The sequence below is a fragment of the Pezoporus flaviventris genome, unplaced genomic scaffold (genome assembly GCF_033815535.1).
Source record: "Pezoporus flaviventris isolate CSIRO_AGI_PZ_B2104156 unplaced genomic scaffold, CSIRO_AGI_Pfla_v1 ptg000093l, whole genome shotgun sequence".
NCBI lineage: Eukaryota > Metazoa > Chordata > Aves > Psittaciformes > Psittacidae > Pezoporus > Pezoporus flaviventris.
In genome coordinates, this window is record NW_026892641.1 from 2205602 (window position 1) to 2223896 (window position 18295).

General features: G+C 43.9%; 1 long non-coding RNA gene across 1 annotated transcript in view; it reads right to left on the reverse strand.

The window, feature by feature from the left end:
* The window catches only part of LOC133281014 (uncharacterized), a 34521-nt gene extending 20621 nt beyond the window's left edge, over positions 1-13900 (reverse strand). Inside the window, exon 1 of the long non-coding RNA XR_009747340.1 lies at positions 13732-13900. This is a non-coding gene — a long non-coding RNA (uncharacterized LOC133281014). The remainder of the gene's footprint in view (positions 1-13731) is intronic.
* Between the last annotated feature and the right edge of the window lie 4395 nt (positions 13901-18295).

Below are 18295 nucleotides of genomic sequence, written 5' to 3' on the forward strand. Positions count from 1 at the left end.
GGATTTATGTCTTTTTTCCCCCACCTCCCTGTTGGTTCCTTTTTGATTGAATTACATCAGGAGCTGAGAGTCACAATGTTCATTCTAGCTATAGTAAAACTCCCGTTAAACTCTAAAATCACAGAAAATGCATCACACATCAGCACTGATTGCAGCAGTGATACCTCTGGGTAAGGATACCTGCAACCCATTCACCCTCATCATTGTTAAGGTTATAATGCAGATTCGGCTTGCAAGCTGGTGAGATGCTGCAGTTTTTCCAGCTGCAAGCAGACACTAATGTCCAGCCATACCAGGCTATCCATTAGGAGCCATGCTTTTACCTTTGCCTTGCCCTACTTGATATAGAGAACATTGTGTTTGTGGCAGACCACTATGGGAGTTCCATGGCTTGGGCAAACCTCCTCACTACTCTTCCTTGAGGAACATCAGGGCAACAAATCCTCACCATGATAATGACAGTACATAGGACAGGATGATCTAGGAGTACCTGCATTCAAGGAGCAGTCAAGTTCCTTATCCTCCATCACCCCTCACTACTCCCTAGTCATGTCTAAAGACAGACCTGACTCCCTCCTCTCCGCAGCAGGCTCACGGGATGCAGGCAGCCAGAGCGCTGTGATAAGCAAGGAGAGGGAAATTCCTGAGCTATCCCAGCTTCTGCTGTGGTTATTCAAAGTAAATTATGTGTCAGAGAAAATTTGGAAGCCACACTATGCAACAAAGGACTCCTGAACTTGGATACTTCAAAAACTTGATTGAATACGTTCCGGACTTCAAATTTCACGGCCCTGAAAAACTCCTATTGATTGTAACAGCATAGATCAGGTCCTGACGCACACTGATTTCCATTATCCTTCTCCCTCCTTCTGTTCTGCTGCTACCGCCCATTCTCTTGGGATGCGACAATCCTATTTTAGCATACTGCTTCCTCTGCAGGGGATATCGCTTCATTAGCAGTCTCAAAAGGTGGGAGGGAAGCGAGTTAGCTCTGGGACATATGGCTGAGACAGATCTATCCCTGGTGTAAATTCCAATAACTCAATGCATTCATGTGTTCTAGAAGCAAATCTGGATTTGACCTATTTCCACACAGGAGACATGCTCTCAAGTTCTTTGCTGGGTTCTGAGCAAGGCAGAGCACCATTATGGGTATGCCATTAGCCTGCGATGAGACTGATGACCAAGGATCAGTCATCTGCAGACAGAAATAGAGGGAGATGAAAGGACAGAACAAGAAACACATTCTCACCCTTATCCTCAAGATCTCGATAAGGACGAGGCAAGACAGGTAAAATTATGATAATTTGCCTTCTCCCCTTCAGTTCTTTCCTCCATCCCCCCCCCCCCCCCCCCCAAAAAAAAACCACCTTTCAAAGAAAGGAAAGAAAAAACTCCCAAAGCCCCCAGAAAGCACATTTTCTCCATTAAGCTTATTGATGGTCTCAGCAGACCACAGCAAGATCAAAGCAAAAGAGAGGAAATCAGCCTCTAATTAGAGAAATAACTGAGTACAAGACAAATCTCACAAAGCATGACATTGATGGGGATGAAGGCACAGCCAGACCACACCAGTGCGAAGCCATCAGCATTCAGGAGACTGCAGGGAGCAAACAGCTTTGCCACAACAGGGTGACAACAGACTAAGCTCAGTCTAAATGCCTGTTCCAAACAACATATGCCTGCAGTGTGGATCAAGCAGAGAATGTGACAAAATCCTGTATGGCTCCCATTTGCCAAATCTAAAGAGGCTGATCCAATGTTCACCAACGTCACTGGCTCAGCCTTCCTTTATCTCAGTGCTCTCATCAGCCACTGCTTCCTAGCTCAGTCATCAAGCTTTTAGGGAAGTTTGCATACCCAAGGCACTGGATATTCCAGCAGTATCCTCACTTTATGCCCATAGGTATGGTGCCAGGGGAATCTCATTGCAAGGAAGCTGTGCAACTATCTTGCTTATATGGTCACTGGAGCATTTGTTTAAGGCTTGATTTTCAGAGGTGCTAAGCAACCTGTGGAGCTTAACAGGAGCTGCTATCACATTGGAAAAATCAGGACAAGAAACATACTGTCACGCCAACAGGCTGTGGGCTGTACAAGTCAGTAGGAGGATCAACAGAATAAGATTAGTTCTGTTGATCTAATGATGGGGGGCATGGGTGTACCAACTTGTTCATCACTCCTGGCTGTTAGTAAACACTTGCACATCCCTCTCAAACTAAATACATCTCATGTGCAGATGCATTTACACATGGATAAACTTGCACAAATATTCATATAAATTCAAATTAGGGAAATATTGACATGACGGGCACTAGAAGCACTGCCAAAACATAAGAGGAGAAACCTGTCTGAGGGAGATACGATTAAGTAGCCAGGTTGAACACACACCGCTTCACCTGGCATGGGAAGTGGACAGATACAGCATAAAAAGTGGGGAAAGCAGTCCTGCATCACCGCTTATGCCAAGGCAATCTGAGGCAGAGTCTGGGTTTCCTCAGCCAATGCAGTCTCTCTCTGCAGCACATCCCTGGCACCCACTCCCTGCCTCAATGAATCTACTATGCCAAAAGCTCCTTGTATTGCCAGGATGCTTTCTGGAATGCTCTTTCTTCCACCCAACACAGGTTGTTCCTTCCCTTCCCTGAAGTATGTTTCCTTGTCAACTGTCATATAATCCTGTCTCCTCTCGTTGTCTCACACCTCTAAGCTTTTCGGACAGCAATGTATGGGAGCGAGCCAGAGTCCCTCAGCACCTTGGCAGGGCTGATGGAAACAAGGCTGCGCTGAAAGGTCCGCAACCGGTTCAGACCAACATCAGCAAGAATTAAGTTGCAAAGCTACAGGTTGTAAGAGACGTGGGTGGAAACAGCTGGGAAGGGTCCAGCACCTCAGAAATGAATCATGCAGAAATCTGTGCTTAGAATGGAATTTCCCTCCAGGTTATGAGGGTGCAGCTGACGGAGACAGTTGTGGTTGGGAAGGAATTTTCCCCAAGGGACCTTGGCAAGGGTTGAAGTTGAGGAAGGAGGGGAAAAGAGATAAATATTTTCCTCTTGAGCACAAAGCAAGAATTCAGTGGATGTGCTCTCACCTTCATGGAAACATTCCTCTCTAACAGTCCTCAAGTCCCTACAAACACCAGTTTTGAACGGCTGTCTCTTAGCCTTCTGAGCTCCAGGAGATCTAGCATTCAGCTCCACCTCTAACACAGTACCATGCAGGAGAACCCTGAGCCTTTCCTCAAGTGTATTTCAGCTGACCCCTCTACCAGTTCCACAACAACATGATTGGGTTGGGTCAGGCTGTGGGTCCATCTATGCAGCTCTTGCCCATCTCAAAAAGGGATGGTAGCAAATAGTGAAGAGCAGAAGGTGTAAACAATTATTCTATGGATTATGGAGAGCAGGGAGCGATGATGCCAAGAGACTTGATTTTATGCATCTCCAGATAAAAGCCAAAGTGTAGAAGATCAAAGCTAAATACTGCTGCCTGCTGCATGCACATTGACCTGTTGTTCTGTGCTGCTAAGTTATTTCTGCTTACAGGAAAATGAATGTTTAAAAAACCCCTGGTTTTGATGCACCATTAAAACAAAAGGCACTTGCTATTCCAAATGCTCACAGTAGCTGCCTCCACAGGTGACTAAGTAGACCTCTAGAAAGATATCACGTTTTGTTTGCATAAAATTATGAGGTCTCGAATAAAACTAGATATTTATGACTTCTCAGATTGCCTCTCCTCCCCAAGTTTGCTGTGAGCCTCCTCCAGCTACTGATTCAACAGTGAATCATGGCCTCAGTCCCTGGGTCAGGCAGGCAGTGTTTCTCACGTGGCTGCCTTTATGCTCCTTGATTTCTTCCATGAAGACAAGAGACCTTTCCAAGTAGCACCCCTGTGGCACAGAGACGTGAGCAGAGGGACTGCTGTAAAGGTAGCAGTGCTGACCATTCCTGCAGGGAGACATGGGCTGTCATGACAAAGGAGAGAAACCTATACTTTCATAGCAGTCATCAGTTCTTTGCATTCAACCCTCATGAACTTCTATCTAGCTGCTGTCTGTGGACAACAGCTGTGTTCCTCACCACTAAACCCACTCTTCAGGCAATATATAATCATATAGACACACGTAGCTCATATCTATGTGTGTCCAAGGGCAGAGCCTAGCAGCTGGTTAGAACAGCACACAAAGAGAAGGCAAAAGGGGTTAGGCCAGGAAGTAAAGGAGAATACAACATCTATATGAAAGCACAAGCATTTTAATTAGATGGCAGGACACAGTCACTCACATTGGAGTTTTGCCAGCTAATATCCATGCAAAATACCCACAGGTTTGAATGGACAAAAGGTTTTGGTGACCTCTGCTTTGTATCAGCAAGGACACAGCCATCTTGCTCAAGGACAAAGTACACCAATCTAGGTGGACTGCGGGGCAGCCAGGCAGGCTGACATCTGCCCCTGCAAAATGCAAGTCAGAGCAATAAAAGGACAAATGAAAGAGCAGCTCTCTGATGGAGCAAGCACAGGTGACCGTGGAGGAAAGAATCAAGGGACAGAACACAAAAAAAACCCCACTTTTCCCTCTCCAAACACAATATTAAAACACATTTTGGGCCAAATTCTAGACTTCAGCTTGCAGCAAACCTGGATCTTACTGAAAATCTTCTATCTGCCTCTGCTTCCTGACTTTAGCCCTAAACGACGGCAGATATTTGTGTGTTCCTCCACATGTTGCCTTACAGAGCATCAGAGCATTGGAAGAGCTTTCCTTAAGTGCAACATCCCACTCAGTCAGATCAGCACTGCAGTAGAGAAGAGTATGGTGTTGCAGGGAACAGCATATACCTTTATAGGGCAAACAGAAGTGGAAGTGAAATGAAATGTAGCGGGGGGGAAAGAACCCAGAATCCAGACAGGCAGCCCACCTCCTGCCCCATGGGAAGGTTTGAGTTAGAGGATCTTGCCTTGGCTGATTGCAATTACACCATCCGCTGTCTGGCTGGAAATAAAATGAAATTGCAATGGAGTTCCAGCTTTAATTGAAATTTCCTGGGATCTGTTATTACACAGCAGTGATTGTTCTGCAGCACTAATGAGCCTTTGCTCAGATGATTATCCAAGTGTCTCTCCAGTTGCTATTTCATTATTGTATTATTAATGATCAGATAGGATTGTCACAGCTGAGATGAAACCTGAACATCAGACAACAGAGCACTACGGCAGATCAGAGCACACAAACATGACTGCTTTGACACCTATCCCCCTGCTATGATGGCTGTAGCATCAGTGCTGATACACGAAACACAAAGCGCGTGTCGATTTTGTTGGGAGCAAGTGGGACCTTTTACATTTCCTTTTTGGTACACGGCACTATTAGCCTGTGTGAACCCTGCCATCCAGATAACCTTTCGTGTCCGGTTCTATGTGAACTGCTTTGAAAGCTGCTACTCTCCAGACTTTTCCTTCCAGGAAAGGCTTTTCTTCTTGTTATGCTCATTTTGTGATTCCCCGAGTGTCCATCTGGGTTGCAGGGCCTGAATTGATCACTGAAATAGCTTTAACATTTAGGAGTTGCTTATCCAAACTACATTCTGTTGCTTGGAAGTAATTCAAACCCCCCTTGCATTCAACAGATTGCCCTGTATTGAGTCCTGCATGAAATCAGGCGGGATCCTGCAAGCTATCCACTTGGCATAAGACTGGAAGCTGTTAATTTTGGCAGGAGGAGATCTGCAAGATTTGGCAGTGTAGAGAAAGACCTGGCTCACTGCAGCCTTAACTGCTTTGGGAAGCAGGTTTCCCATGTCTCCAGGAATGCAGTTGTACAGAGTAGTGATGCTGAAAGGACATAGCCACATCTATGTGCAGTTACGTGTATAAGACCTACCACTCTTCCGCTGCTGGTTCTCTGATGGAGAGATAAGCAAACACACGACCCATTTCCTCCATCATCTTTGGGTCTCAACACCACAAGTCAAAAAGCCACCATTTATAGAAAAGCTGCAACAGTGTAGAGAAGTTTATAACCTCAGGTTCACAAAGAAAAAAGGTACATTTTCAGACAACTGAAAGGCTTATTTCCTTTTCTAAATAAGAGTAATAATACACCCCACATTTATGCTTCACATACAACATATACAAGATCCACACAACATACCTAACGTACGTACAACATGAAGCACGCAACCTCACAATGTAGCCCACCACTACAAAAGACCATCCAAACCTCACTGCTCATTGTCAGCTCTTAACTGGCAGGAATACTTCGAACAGGCAGAAGCATTTCTCAAACAACTCCCAGCAACACTGCATGTATCCCTCTGCTAATGCAAATCCTTGAAATACATAAACCTTTTTTGCTTTTGACCAGAATCCAGGAGCTGGTTTTGGTTGGTTGGGATTTTGTTCCTAATTTCACACGTTCCTTCTGCTGCGATGTTGGGCAAACCACTTTTCTATTTCCGTTACTTCAGATGGAAAATGGGGCAAAAAGTTCAGCCTCAAAGCTGGATGGCATTTCAGTTTCCTTGTGAAACGTAGCCAGAAACAGGAAGGGAACAGTTTGAAAACAGCAGGAAATAACTGCAAAAACCCAGGGTGAGTTAAGGGAACGGTTTCAGTCAACAGAAGTATCTGTACTAGATTCAGAACTGCCAAAACCTTTATTTTTGTCACTACAATTATTTCCCCCCCAATTATTATTTCTTCTTGCTGTGTTCATAAGTTAAGCAAATGTATTGTTAACCCATGATAATGGCTCCCTTAGGGCTTGCTGAGTGCTTCAGCCTCTGTTAATTGTTTAATAGGGTTTTGTTGCCTAAGATCCTGAGCATGTGTTAGTAATTGGACAAAAAAAGTTCATTTCCTTGCCATTTGGTTTTACCATTAAATAAATACTCAACCTTTTTCAACCAGGATTACAAAAAGTTTTATGATCTTCCTGGGGGAAAACATACTGCATAAGCACTTGGTGTTGTTCTTAATGGTGGTGAAAGACAATCTACATGTCCAGGAATCACCGTCTTAAAATGCTATTCTTGCTCTTATTTTCTCCTTCTCGCTCAGAAACGCATCACACACGATTAGATCATTATGGTCTATCAATTTGTCATATTTCAGCAATTTTTTTTGCTTTAAGGATCCAAGATGAGAAATCACTAAAAAGGTCTAAAACTAGAGAAAAATCATTTTCCAAAAACAATTGCTCCATTTCGATGTCAAAACACACAATATTCCTCTCCTTTGAAAGAAGGTTAGAAAAATAAATCTCATCACCCTTAGCAGCAATCATTCCGCCTGCGAGTTTTGCACATTTAGTTGCAGATGCCTTTCTCAGGAATGATAGTGAAGCTTTAATTTACATGGCAGTTGCTTTCCTTTTGAGGCTCCACCTTAAAACAAACCCCCATTTCAGGATACAGCCATCTTGTCTATTTGTTTAATCTGCATTTGCACATACGTACACACATGTTACTGTGAGGGTGGCTGAAATTAGAGAGTAGGTGAGATTCAAGAAGTTCCTTGTTGGGAAGGGGATTGGCACAAGCAAGCGAGACCGTTGCTTTCCAACTTCTCAGGCAAGCCTGGATACCGCAAAGCGGTATCTGAGCCAGCTGACTCAAAGCTAGTCTAGATATGGCTATTCAAGCATCTCCCCTGTTCAGCTGCAAAGTAGACTGGTTGTGGTGTACAAGAGCTATGGGATTAGTTGGGGAAGAAATAAAGGTATGATGATAAGACAACACTGAATTCAATTGCTGGCCCAGACTGACTCCCAGGGAAAAAAAGCAGTCCCAAGCCGTGACTTCAGCTAAATGTGTTTCTGCAAGTTCTTCAGTGTTACTGGCTATTCCCTGCATCCCCAGACCATTAGCGTGCCACACTTGTAACTCGAGGCAGACAAAAAGGTCCCAGTAGCTCCCATCTGCCCCACTAGAAAGGATGAACTGATTATGTTCTACATTCAATCACAAGAAATAATCAATCTGTAATTAAGAGACTCCTCTCCCACCCCTCTATCAGGTCTTTGCCTCATCTACCCTTCCATCCCCCACCAAACCTTCCAGCATGAAGTCAATTTAATGAAATTTCTCTGTATCAAATGACCAGTTTGTAATAATTATATTTTCTTCTGCAATGGCTGTAAAAATGATTTAAAGCAGAGAAGGCTCCAATTTATTAAGCATCAAATTTTCTGTGGTGAACTTTTAACTATGAAAAGAGCCTTGAGACTGAGGGAGCTCTCCTCCCCCACTCTGGGCTTTGCCATTGCCCTGAAATATTGATGGTCTGTAGATGAAAACTCGACTCCTTTATGAAAATAAATGAAGCCTGTGGTGGGCAGAACCCAGCTGCGTTTTCTACTCTTTCATCAAGCCTTATGGCAGAATGGTAAGGGAAGTGGGGAAAGAAGACGTACAGAGGATAACAAAACCATGCTCAACCAGTTCAGTCCCATATTTCCCTAGCTAATATTAGCACAGGAAGGTCTAACTGCTGGGTATCTTCCAGCTATCAGGGAAAAGCCCAGAGTCAAAGGGAGTTCAGGTTCTCACTGTGGTGCATCTAAGCTTGGTGAGCTTACGGAGATGCTGAGAAGAGAACAGTCCTCCTGAACAACATAAAGCTTGTGGCTCCTAGCCCTTGAAGTACCAAAATCCCGGTTCAGCTGTGCTACCATGTGTTTGCAGCTCAGAAACTAACTTCAGGGAAAGCTTTGAACTTGGGGATTTACTTCTCTCAAGACGCAGCTCTCCTCTATGGGGTTAACTTCCACATTGACTACGTGCCCTGCCCACTGGTTTCTTGATCTCTGACACATTTGGATTTCCTTCAGGCCTTCTACCCTTCCATTAAAACTCTTCTATTGGAGTCACTCAGTTCCGCTCACGTTTGAACCCTTTTCACAGCAGAAGCCCACGTGACAGGCTAAAAACCACTCAAACTCCTCCACAACTTCCTTGGCTCTAACTAGGACCCTTTCCAGTTTAGCCTGGGACAAGCAGGCAGCCGCAACTCTCCAGTCAAGTTGGTCAATGGTTAAAAGCTACCAAGTCCCAGTCAGCTGCTGCTGTTCTCTGAATAATACCATAATCCTCTTGTTCAGGCTGTGAGCCTGAGCGCAGGCAGCCCAAAATAGAAGTGGTAGAAGAATGAGAGAATTGAGTCCATGCCATGCGATAAGCATATTTCTTCAGGGATAATTATGGTGAAACAGAAAAACGCAATATTGCTTCTTTTTTCCCCCCTCATTTTAGTCGCTCAGAGGAATGAAGGTGAATTCAAATCTGCCCTAACGCAATACCCAAGCAGCTCCCCAACACCCCCAAAGCAAAGGTTTGCCTGAAGTTTTTCCCTTTTGTCACTAGAAGTTTTTTGCAAAGTCCTTAATTTATTCTCTGGTTTTTCCCATATGCACCTCAGCAGCTCTGAGAACGAAAAAGGCAGTTTTCTGTAGCACAGTAGCAATTGCTGAAACAGCTCTCAGCATGGAGTTCATTGAAATGCAGACCAACTCGAGCACTTTCTTTTACCTTCAGCTGAACAGAAAGGGAAATGGCTTCTACTAGCTGATTGACCTTTCTGCTGAATAGGTTGTCTTGCTCCAAAGCTATGATCCGTGACCCCGAGGTGGAGTGGCATGGAAGGCCGTGGATAATTATAACCCAACAGAACCATCGTTGCTAAAACAAGAGGGTATTCAAATAGCTGGTGCTGGTTTCCTATTTAAAGCGGCAAGCAATATTCACAGTAACCGATCCTTCCCATCTTTCTCCTCCTTGTCGTCCAAGGAGGAGGGCATGGATGCAAATGGCAGATTTCTTTAATTAGAACAAGGGGTAAACTGGGGAGACAGAAGGAGACTGAACAAGCCTGGCTCTCAGGGGAAGAGATTATTTTAATGAGACCTAATTCTATTACATGAAAGATGATGAACAATCGATGTGCAATCATGCCAACAGGATGTGGTTCGAGATTTTAGACTTTGGTATGCATGAAAAACCAGAGTTTTCTACACCTAGTGGAGAGAGAGCAAATATGAAAGAAAAGATAAAAGGAGCTGGGTCCTTATATAGGGTAATTGGCACAATTTGACTGTTTTCTGATTAATACCAGTGAAAGACATGGCCAAGAGTGTTAACCTGCCTGTTGCTTACCAATGACTGTTGAAATCAAGCATCATGCTTCCAAACACATTTGTTACATGAACCTCCACCAGCACACCTACAAAAGGCTGTTAATTAAATTCATTGTCTCCGGTAAACGGAACCCTAAGGGCTCCCAGAGGTAACACACATCTTGGCACGGAAACAACACAACTGACAGGAGCATCTGCCTTGCAGAAAATTACAGCACCCACATAGTGACATTAAACAACAGAGAAGCAGCCAAGTCTCTTTGTTCCTTCCTAAACAGGGGCAAAGCATCAGTCACCAGCCCCTGGCTCATCTCTGGACCAGGCTAAGTTCTGGAGCAAGTTTTGCAGGCCCTGAGACTTAGGATCAGGTTTGCAGCCTGCACAGATAAATCTCGCTCTGGCTGTAGCTCCAGTGAACCTTACTGGCATTTTTTGTCATGATCTCCATTCCTTCTGCCACATGCTGGGTATTTCTAGTCAAGTCTTCCAGTATCTGAAGGGGGCCTATAGGGATGCTGGGGAGGGACTCTTCATTAGGGACCGTAGTGATAGGACAATGGGTAACAGGTTCAAACTTAAACAGGGGAAGTTTAGATTGGATATAAGGAGGAAATTCTTCCCTGTGAGGGTGGTGAGGCACTGGAATGGGTTGCCCAGGGAGGTTGGGAATGCTCCATCCCTGGCAGTGTTCAAGACCAGGGTGGACAAAGCCTTGGGTGAGATGGTTTAGTGTGAGGTGTCCCTGCCCATGGCAGGGGGTTGGAACTGGATGATCTTAAGGTCCTTTCCAACCCTAGCTATTCTATGATTCTAAGTGTACAATAGCATATAGCTGCATAGACTTATATTACATGCTTAGGCAACTACTTGTGAAAGCACATCCGCTATTTGTGCATGCCTGCTAGTTGTATGTACATTCATGTGGGTCATGCTCTCAAAAAGAAGGTTTTCATGTGCCTAGCTTGAAGATTTCTGCACACAACAGCCTCCTGTTCTGTCACATTAGTCCTCAGAATCAATTTTTGCTTTAGAAGCTAATGAGGCCATTTTTAACAAGATGAACTCAATCACACCCATGGAAAGGGACTTAACAGCCTGATGATTTCCACCAAATCAACTAAAGCAAGGCATAACTTTCTCCTCAGCTATTTACAACAATTGCTGGATGAGCTCTAACTGAATAAATCAGATGAACCCCAGCCTCTTCAGTGAAGCTTTGCCGATATTTGGAAGCTGAAGATCATGCTCAGAGACCTTGGGAAGGTCATTCTACAGACTTTCTGGAAGGATCCTGTCTCCTTTATCTTGCACAAGGTCTCGTATCCCAAGGGATGTATTAATGTTCTTTCTTACATGCTGCCCACAAGCTTCTCACAATTTGTTTCATTTTCTTTTTATCTACCTCTGACAAAAGCAGACATAAAATAGTACAAACCCATCTTACCAGCATTTTAACACTTAGTTGGTCTCAGTTACTGCATAAAGGCCAAAGAAGAAAGCTGCCCTGACCTCAAAGTTAATATCATTTGAGCTTTTTACATTGATCATTTCATATTTATTACTACATTCCTTTATGATACAGGCACACACAAACCTCCCTACAACTCCATTGCTGCAGTGGAAATTTCACTCTAATAATGAGATGCCCAAGTGCAAACAGCTGATTATTTTTAGCTTAAGAAGCAAGAGGACAAGCAATAAAAGAGCAGGAAAAGTGCATCATGAAATGTACTTTGTTCATTTGACAACTGCAGTTTAGTTATAATTAATTATGATAATACTTTATAGCATAGCAGTTAACATTCTGTAGTATAATTTGCTAAAGCCTCAGTAACATGAAGCATCCCCTCCAGCCGTATGCTGCTAAACCTTTACTATGTACTAGGGAAAAGGCTGACATTTCGGGGGTGAATATTATGGAAGAAGGGTAGAAATTACAAGTTTGCTTTGGGAGATCTGTCAGGGTTACATACACAGAGACAGGGGCTGTAGCAGCTTTGCATTTGATTTCTAAGAGAGATATAAGAGCTTGCAGAGATCACTGACACCATATAGAAAGAGCCTGCTGTTGTCATTTCTCTAACCTTGCAATACCCTCCTGACAGCATCCTTCCTCCGCTGATGTCATTTTAAGATGAAACCCTCATCTTTTCAGGTACCCAGGCCTACAGAGAAGGGGTAAGAAAGCTTCTCTGAAGCACTTCTATTTTGCCCTAATAGTTTTCTGGATGGCAGCTCAGCAGGGAGGCAAGGCACACAACAGGCCACAGTGGAACGAATCCTCTCCATCTTCCAGAGCACTGGTGATTAACCACTTCTTGGAAAGAAGCGACACAGAGACATGAATAAAGAGATGCTGGCTGTTAGACTAAAAGTGCAAGTGGAAATTACTCATAAGCCATGGGATTCAGAGAAATCCGTGATTGGTAACCGAGCATATAATAACTGTATCACCAGAGGAGCTCCCCGAGTGCCCATCTCTCCTTCTCCTCGCACCGCTGCAGGCACCCATGGTGCCTGTCAGCTGCTGCGCTGAAGCTGAGGGAAAGCGATCGGGATCCGGATGGAGACTGACATCTCCCCTTTTAGGCAGTGAGGTGGTCTCTTGCATGATATTATTTTTACCTTCTGCTAAATGCAACCACTGTTGCATTTTGTAAAGTCACCTAAAGTTGGAAAAGACCCCCAGACATCACCTAATCCATCCTATTGCTCAGAGCAGGACAACTACCACCAAAAGATCAGGCCAGCTATGGCTCTGTATCTCTCTAAACCTTCCCAACAGTGCACCTTGAAGTAGCAAACTTCAGTCTTGCACTGCCTTGATAGCAAAGTTTTCCCTAATGGATTTGGCTTGCCTGGAAAGCCTAGGAGAGATTCTTATGTAAAGAGACCTTTAAAAGTCCAAACTGAGCATGCTTACTGTATAGTGCTTAGTATGAAACACTAGCTGTTGTTTTCAGGACCATAGTAAGAAGCAGAGTCCCTTCAGACAGTGTAAGTTTGAGTGGCTTCATGTTCTTCCTCTGCAACACACTCCCTCGTGCCTTCCTTCTCTTGCCCAAAATCTCCTACTATGTAACCGCTGTAGTAGTCATTAAGGAGGACCCAACCTCCCTCTGATCCTTACACTGTTCCCATAGCATAGGTAATAATAAATATAGGCAGATTTCAGTATAGAAGAATTATCAGGTTTCAGTGGCTGTAACAATATCTGAATTATCAGGTGAAAGCCTTATGGAAAAGCAATTAGGTAATAACAGACTTGTATCAGAGTCATCTTTTCACACTGCACTGCAAAATCAGGAGCCAAAATGAATTTGATTGGATTAAATAAAAGAACCAATCTAGCCTCCTCATGATCTCCTACACAGAACTGAAGCTTTAGAGAGACCTGAAAAAGCAATCACAATGTTTTGTTTCAAGATTTCCTTCATTCCTTCCCAATCATAGGATAAGAAAATGAAATAGGAATCACCTCTGTCCACCTTCTCTCCCAGACACCTTCTGCTTTATTGCATTTTTCAGGAACTTATCAGAAGAATCCCCAGACCCAAAATCTCACCAATAAATGAACAAGGTGAAAAACTGACCTCGTTGCTGCCACTGATGTTTCAGGATGCAAGTGTGGAGGAGTTTGTGTTGCTTGTCCATTCCCAGACTGCCTGGAGCTTTACAGATGACACTGTTGATTCAGGGTGTATTCTGTATCCAGCAATCTGAATAAAGCAAAGGCAACCAGCAGCCCATGAGAGCCACCTGATTTAGCCTTTACCACAGCTGTAAAACAGACACCATCTACAGCAGTCCCATAACAGAGTAATGCTAAATTCTTCATTTTGCACCGTATTTTCTGCTCTTTTTCCTTTGTAGGATGCCTTTTATTCAGCTTCCTGTGTCTTCAAGAGGGGTGCTTCACCTCCTGGAAAACAAAGGAAGAAGAGCTGTTAGGAAAAGGCAGAAAGGTAGTACAGACAGACAGAGGAGTTTCCTACGTAGGCTAGGGAAAGATGAGAGAGCAAGGGTTAACAGGAGGTAAATTGCACAAGGTCTTCAAGTCAGCAACAAACCTACCAATACTCAGTGATTGTCCTGGGATCTGGAGAAAATTGCCATCATTTTAAGGAAGAACATTAAAAAAAAATAGAGAAAAAGAACGTTACCCCCTTTTTTTTCTGTCCCATCTGAATCTATCTTGATTCCTCCCCTTACATCAGCAATCTAATGACTGATTCTGGTTGAAACCAACCAAACAAAAAGGCATTCTCTGTTGGTTTTGGGGAAGGGATGCGACATGCAAACAGCCAGACTGGTCTTTAAGTGGCCAATGGGCAGACTGGGAGCTGAAAACACAACTGAAAGCAAAACAACTGAATTGTACAGACCCACCGCTAAATTTCCTAGCAAAGGCAGGAAAGCATGAAAGCAATGGGAAGGAGTGTAAGAGTTGCATGCAGATCACATGCAGGACAGCACTGGAGGTTCAATGTGATAAACTTAGGCAAGCCAAAAGGTTTGCCAACTTAGTTTACATTTTTACTCTGGTCCCTTTGCTCCTTTTATTTCCTATGCACCTGTGATGATTAATATCCAAAGGTATTATTGCACTCCCTATACTCAAACCAAGCAATTTCAGAACCTGGAGTAAGCGCTGACAAAAAGGAAGGGTAGGTGGTGAGGTCAAGCTCTCTCGCACATCCAAGCTCTTTTTCTATTTACATTAATACAGGGAAGAGCTGAACGCGCAGGGAACACACAGGAAATGTCATCTTTGTTCATAGACTTTTGTATTAAAGATAAGACCTGAATATTTATCTTCCCTTCCAGCCACTTAACTCCACCAGTCCATTAGCTCGGGGGCAGTCATGTTTGACTTTGGAGAGTAATGACAACCTCTATGCCTTCAGGATCCCAAACATCTACCAATCCTTTCAGGTGCCTCTTCTCCTTTCCTTCCTTAACTGAAGGTGTGAACATGCTGCAGAACTGAGAATCAAAGGGAAGAAAAAGAACCAATATTTTTTTTCTTTAAGCTTGAGGAAAAAAAACCCAACCAAATAGTTCAGCAAACATTATTTAAACTAAGGGTTTTATAAAGTGACTTCTGCCCCTTTTCTAAACTGTTTATTCTCTCCTCTCTCCTTACTTTTCTGCCACTGACTGACAGCTCCCTGATAATAGATTCTCTCAGTTGGCAGGCATGTTTTATGATGTTTCATTCATGGCACTGCGAACAAGAGGGTCCCTCTGTACCTCCTCCAGTTTCTCTCCCTTTCCAATTGCCTCTAAGAATGATAGCAGCAAAGAGTGCAGAAATCAAAGTGCCTTCACATGCACCGTGTTCGTGCAGTGGCAATAAAGTGCCTGTTTCCTAACCCGCAAACCTGCAATGAATGCTTCCACACAGGAAAAACAGAGCAGGAAACTCAGATTAATGCAGAGGACAAGTAATTATCTTGCTCTAAGTATGAGATGTGCTTCTCAACACACTCAGTGCGGCCATACTTGGCACCACCAGCCCTGTGGTACCCCACCATGGACCTGCAGCTCCAGAACAGTGGCACCTCTAGAGCAGAACAGCTCATGTTAAAAGCTTATTGTATTATTTCTTAGGCAACCCAAGGGATCTGACCACTCAAATGGCAGATGAATTCAAAACTGATGGGAGATGAGAAGATAACCATGGAGTCAAACCGCTTTTGAGTGAAAACAGCAATTCCTTTTCAGCCTTGATCTCAATAAAATACTTTCCCTTTGTTGTGCAATCAGAACCTAAGACGCAAATTCAAAAGAGGCTCAAAATAAGTCTGTATTTTCTGCAAGAGCATTTTGCACAAACACTGTTTTCCATGTTTACTTTGTTTGCCAAAATTAGACGTGAAAGCCAGAGCAGCAGGATGGGAGACACTCCCTTGGTTAGAATGACTTCCACTTTTCCTTGGGGTTTCTTACTGACAGTGTAAATTTGGGGCTTGTTAACACATTACAAGACATCAAGCATCACACAGCTTTTAGTTTTTCAATCTGCTTGTTTCTGTTGCTTAGTTGTGGTGATGGTTTAAATCGGAGGAGGAGGGGGAAGCCTTTGTAGTGGAAATGCTGGCTGCCTGTCTGTGCTGGTTTTGCTTTCAGTTTCTGAAAAGGGGAAAGAAAGGTCCTTTCTAAATAAGGGGAAGTCACCACCACCATCAGGCTTGGAAGCTGGCGCTGCAGAGGGGCTCATCATTTGATTCAGCAAAATCTCTAGTAACAAAGCAAAGAGGGAGGGTTGCGTTTACTCTGCTAATCCTAACTTCCAGGTTCAGCTCCCTGCTTCGATAAAGAACCCAATGAGGTATTTCAGGTAGCAACTTTGAACCACCTCTTTAAATAGATTAAGCTTCTAAATGTCTCAGTAGAAATTAGGCACCTAAATGTCTTCGAGGATCAGAGCCTGGTCTACAGCCAGATAAGATTTGCGGGGAGATTTCTGTGCCTTAGGCCGTGGATAGCGTCTGATGAGACTCACAACAGACACATTGCAAGCTGCCCAAACCCAGCTTGGCACTGTAGCTTCCCATCAGAAAAATTGGAGATAATAACACTCTCTTGTTTTACCAGGGTGGAGGGAGGAGAAAGACATTAAAGATGGTGTGATGCTCACCTAATACAGCCCTAGGGAGCAGTAAAGTGAGATTTTTCTCAAGTATTTTAACAGAACAGCTCTACTGACTTCACTGGTGAAATGGAGCCAATTTGCACAGCCCAAGGATCTAGCTCTTGATGCTTATCTAAAGCTTCTAGGACTACAAATGAAGGCTGCAGGTATCACAGGCACATCCTGCTGTTTGCTGCTACGTAGAGCGGCACATAAGCAGTTGTAATAGCAGTGTGAAGTTTCTGGTGACACTGCCCTCAAGGTAGGTAGCGTGTAATGTGCATTTCCTTGCTGGCAACGCATAACAATGAGTAATAATTCTTCTGCTCATGGTCCGGGTGGGAACTGCAAGGTGCAGAAGCCCTCGGCAGGGTGGAAGGAGTCACAGAGAACTTGCTCTGGAAGTAGGTTCAGCTCTAGCCTCACTTCTGTTGTTAGAGCAGTTTTTCCTCCACATGATCTGGCACATCACAGCATCAAGAGAGCTGTACAAGACCTTGGAGTTCGCAGTGCATCTCAAATGCAGTCAGATTCCTGACTCTTCTTGCCCTGCCCTTCAATCAGAATCTGCAGCCTCTCCGTGATCCCCAATCGAGTCAAACGTTCTCTTTTCAATGTCTCACAATAGGTTGACTCAATTTTCATCACCTTCCCCCTCTACAAAGCCCAAGGTTCCAGACTGTCAGGTTTCCCCCAGCTGTGTATTTGCCTCTATCTTGGTAAGCTGAACCAGTAGCCTGCATACCGATCTGTCTCTTCCCAGTGCTTCCTACTTTCAGATTCCACCAAGATCTCCACTGAAGATTTCCTAGTGCCTACAATAGATTCATTCCTGACGGACACACAACTGCCAGAGAAATCATGCCCATCCCTTAGTGCCAGCTCCATTCCCGGACTTGCAGCACTCCAATGTGACCTGTGGGTATGACCAACACTTCCCTCTGCACAAGAAATAATCTTTCTTGGCCATTTGCAGCAACACTCTTACTGCTCACCAAGCCTTTATACAATCAGCAGCTAGGCTTTTTTTAATGGTGGGTATAGTTAAACCTTCAAGAGGAGAAAGCAAGGACAACCCTCGAGTCTTGCAGTTAGAAACCAACATAAGAAATCTGACTTGCAGCTGTGTTCACATTCTGAAAGATCTGACGATAAATCCCACAGGTTATAATGAATAACTTTAATCCCTCTACAAGAGAAAAGAGAAGACGGGCAGATACAAATAGCATGAAATGCTGGACATCAGTTTGGACTGAACAGAGCATATCTGCAAAATGTTACTGCCAGTCGGCATACTTAGCCAACTGTGAGGCATTAAACTGATGCCTGATGCAGGACTGAACACAAATGGCATGCTCAAAGCTGGGACTAGCAGGGGACATATTCTCCAGGTGGCTAAGAGCAGGTTGCTCTGGCTAATTACTAGGTAATCAGGTCCACTATAGTAGTTTTCTGAGCAGTAACCAATTTACCCTGCATAGGTTTCCCCTGAGGTATCTCCTGCTCATATTGGATATTTC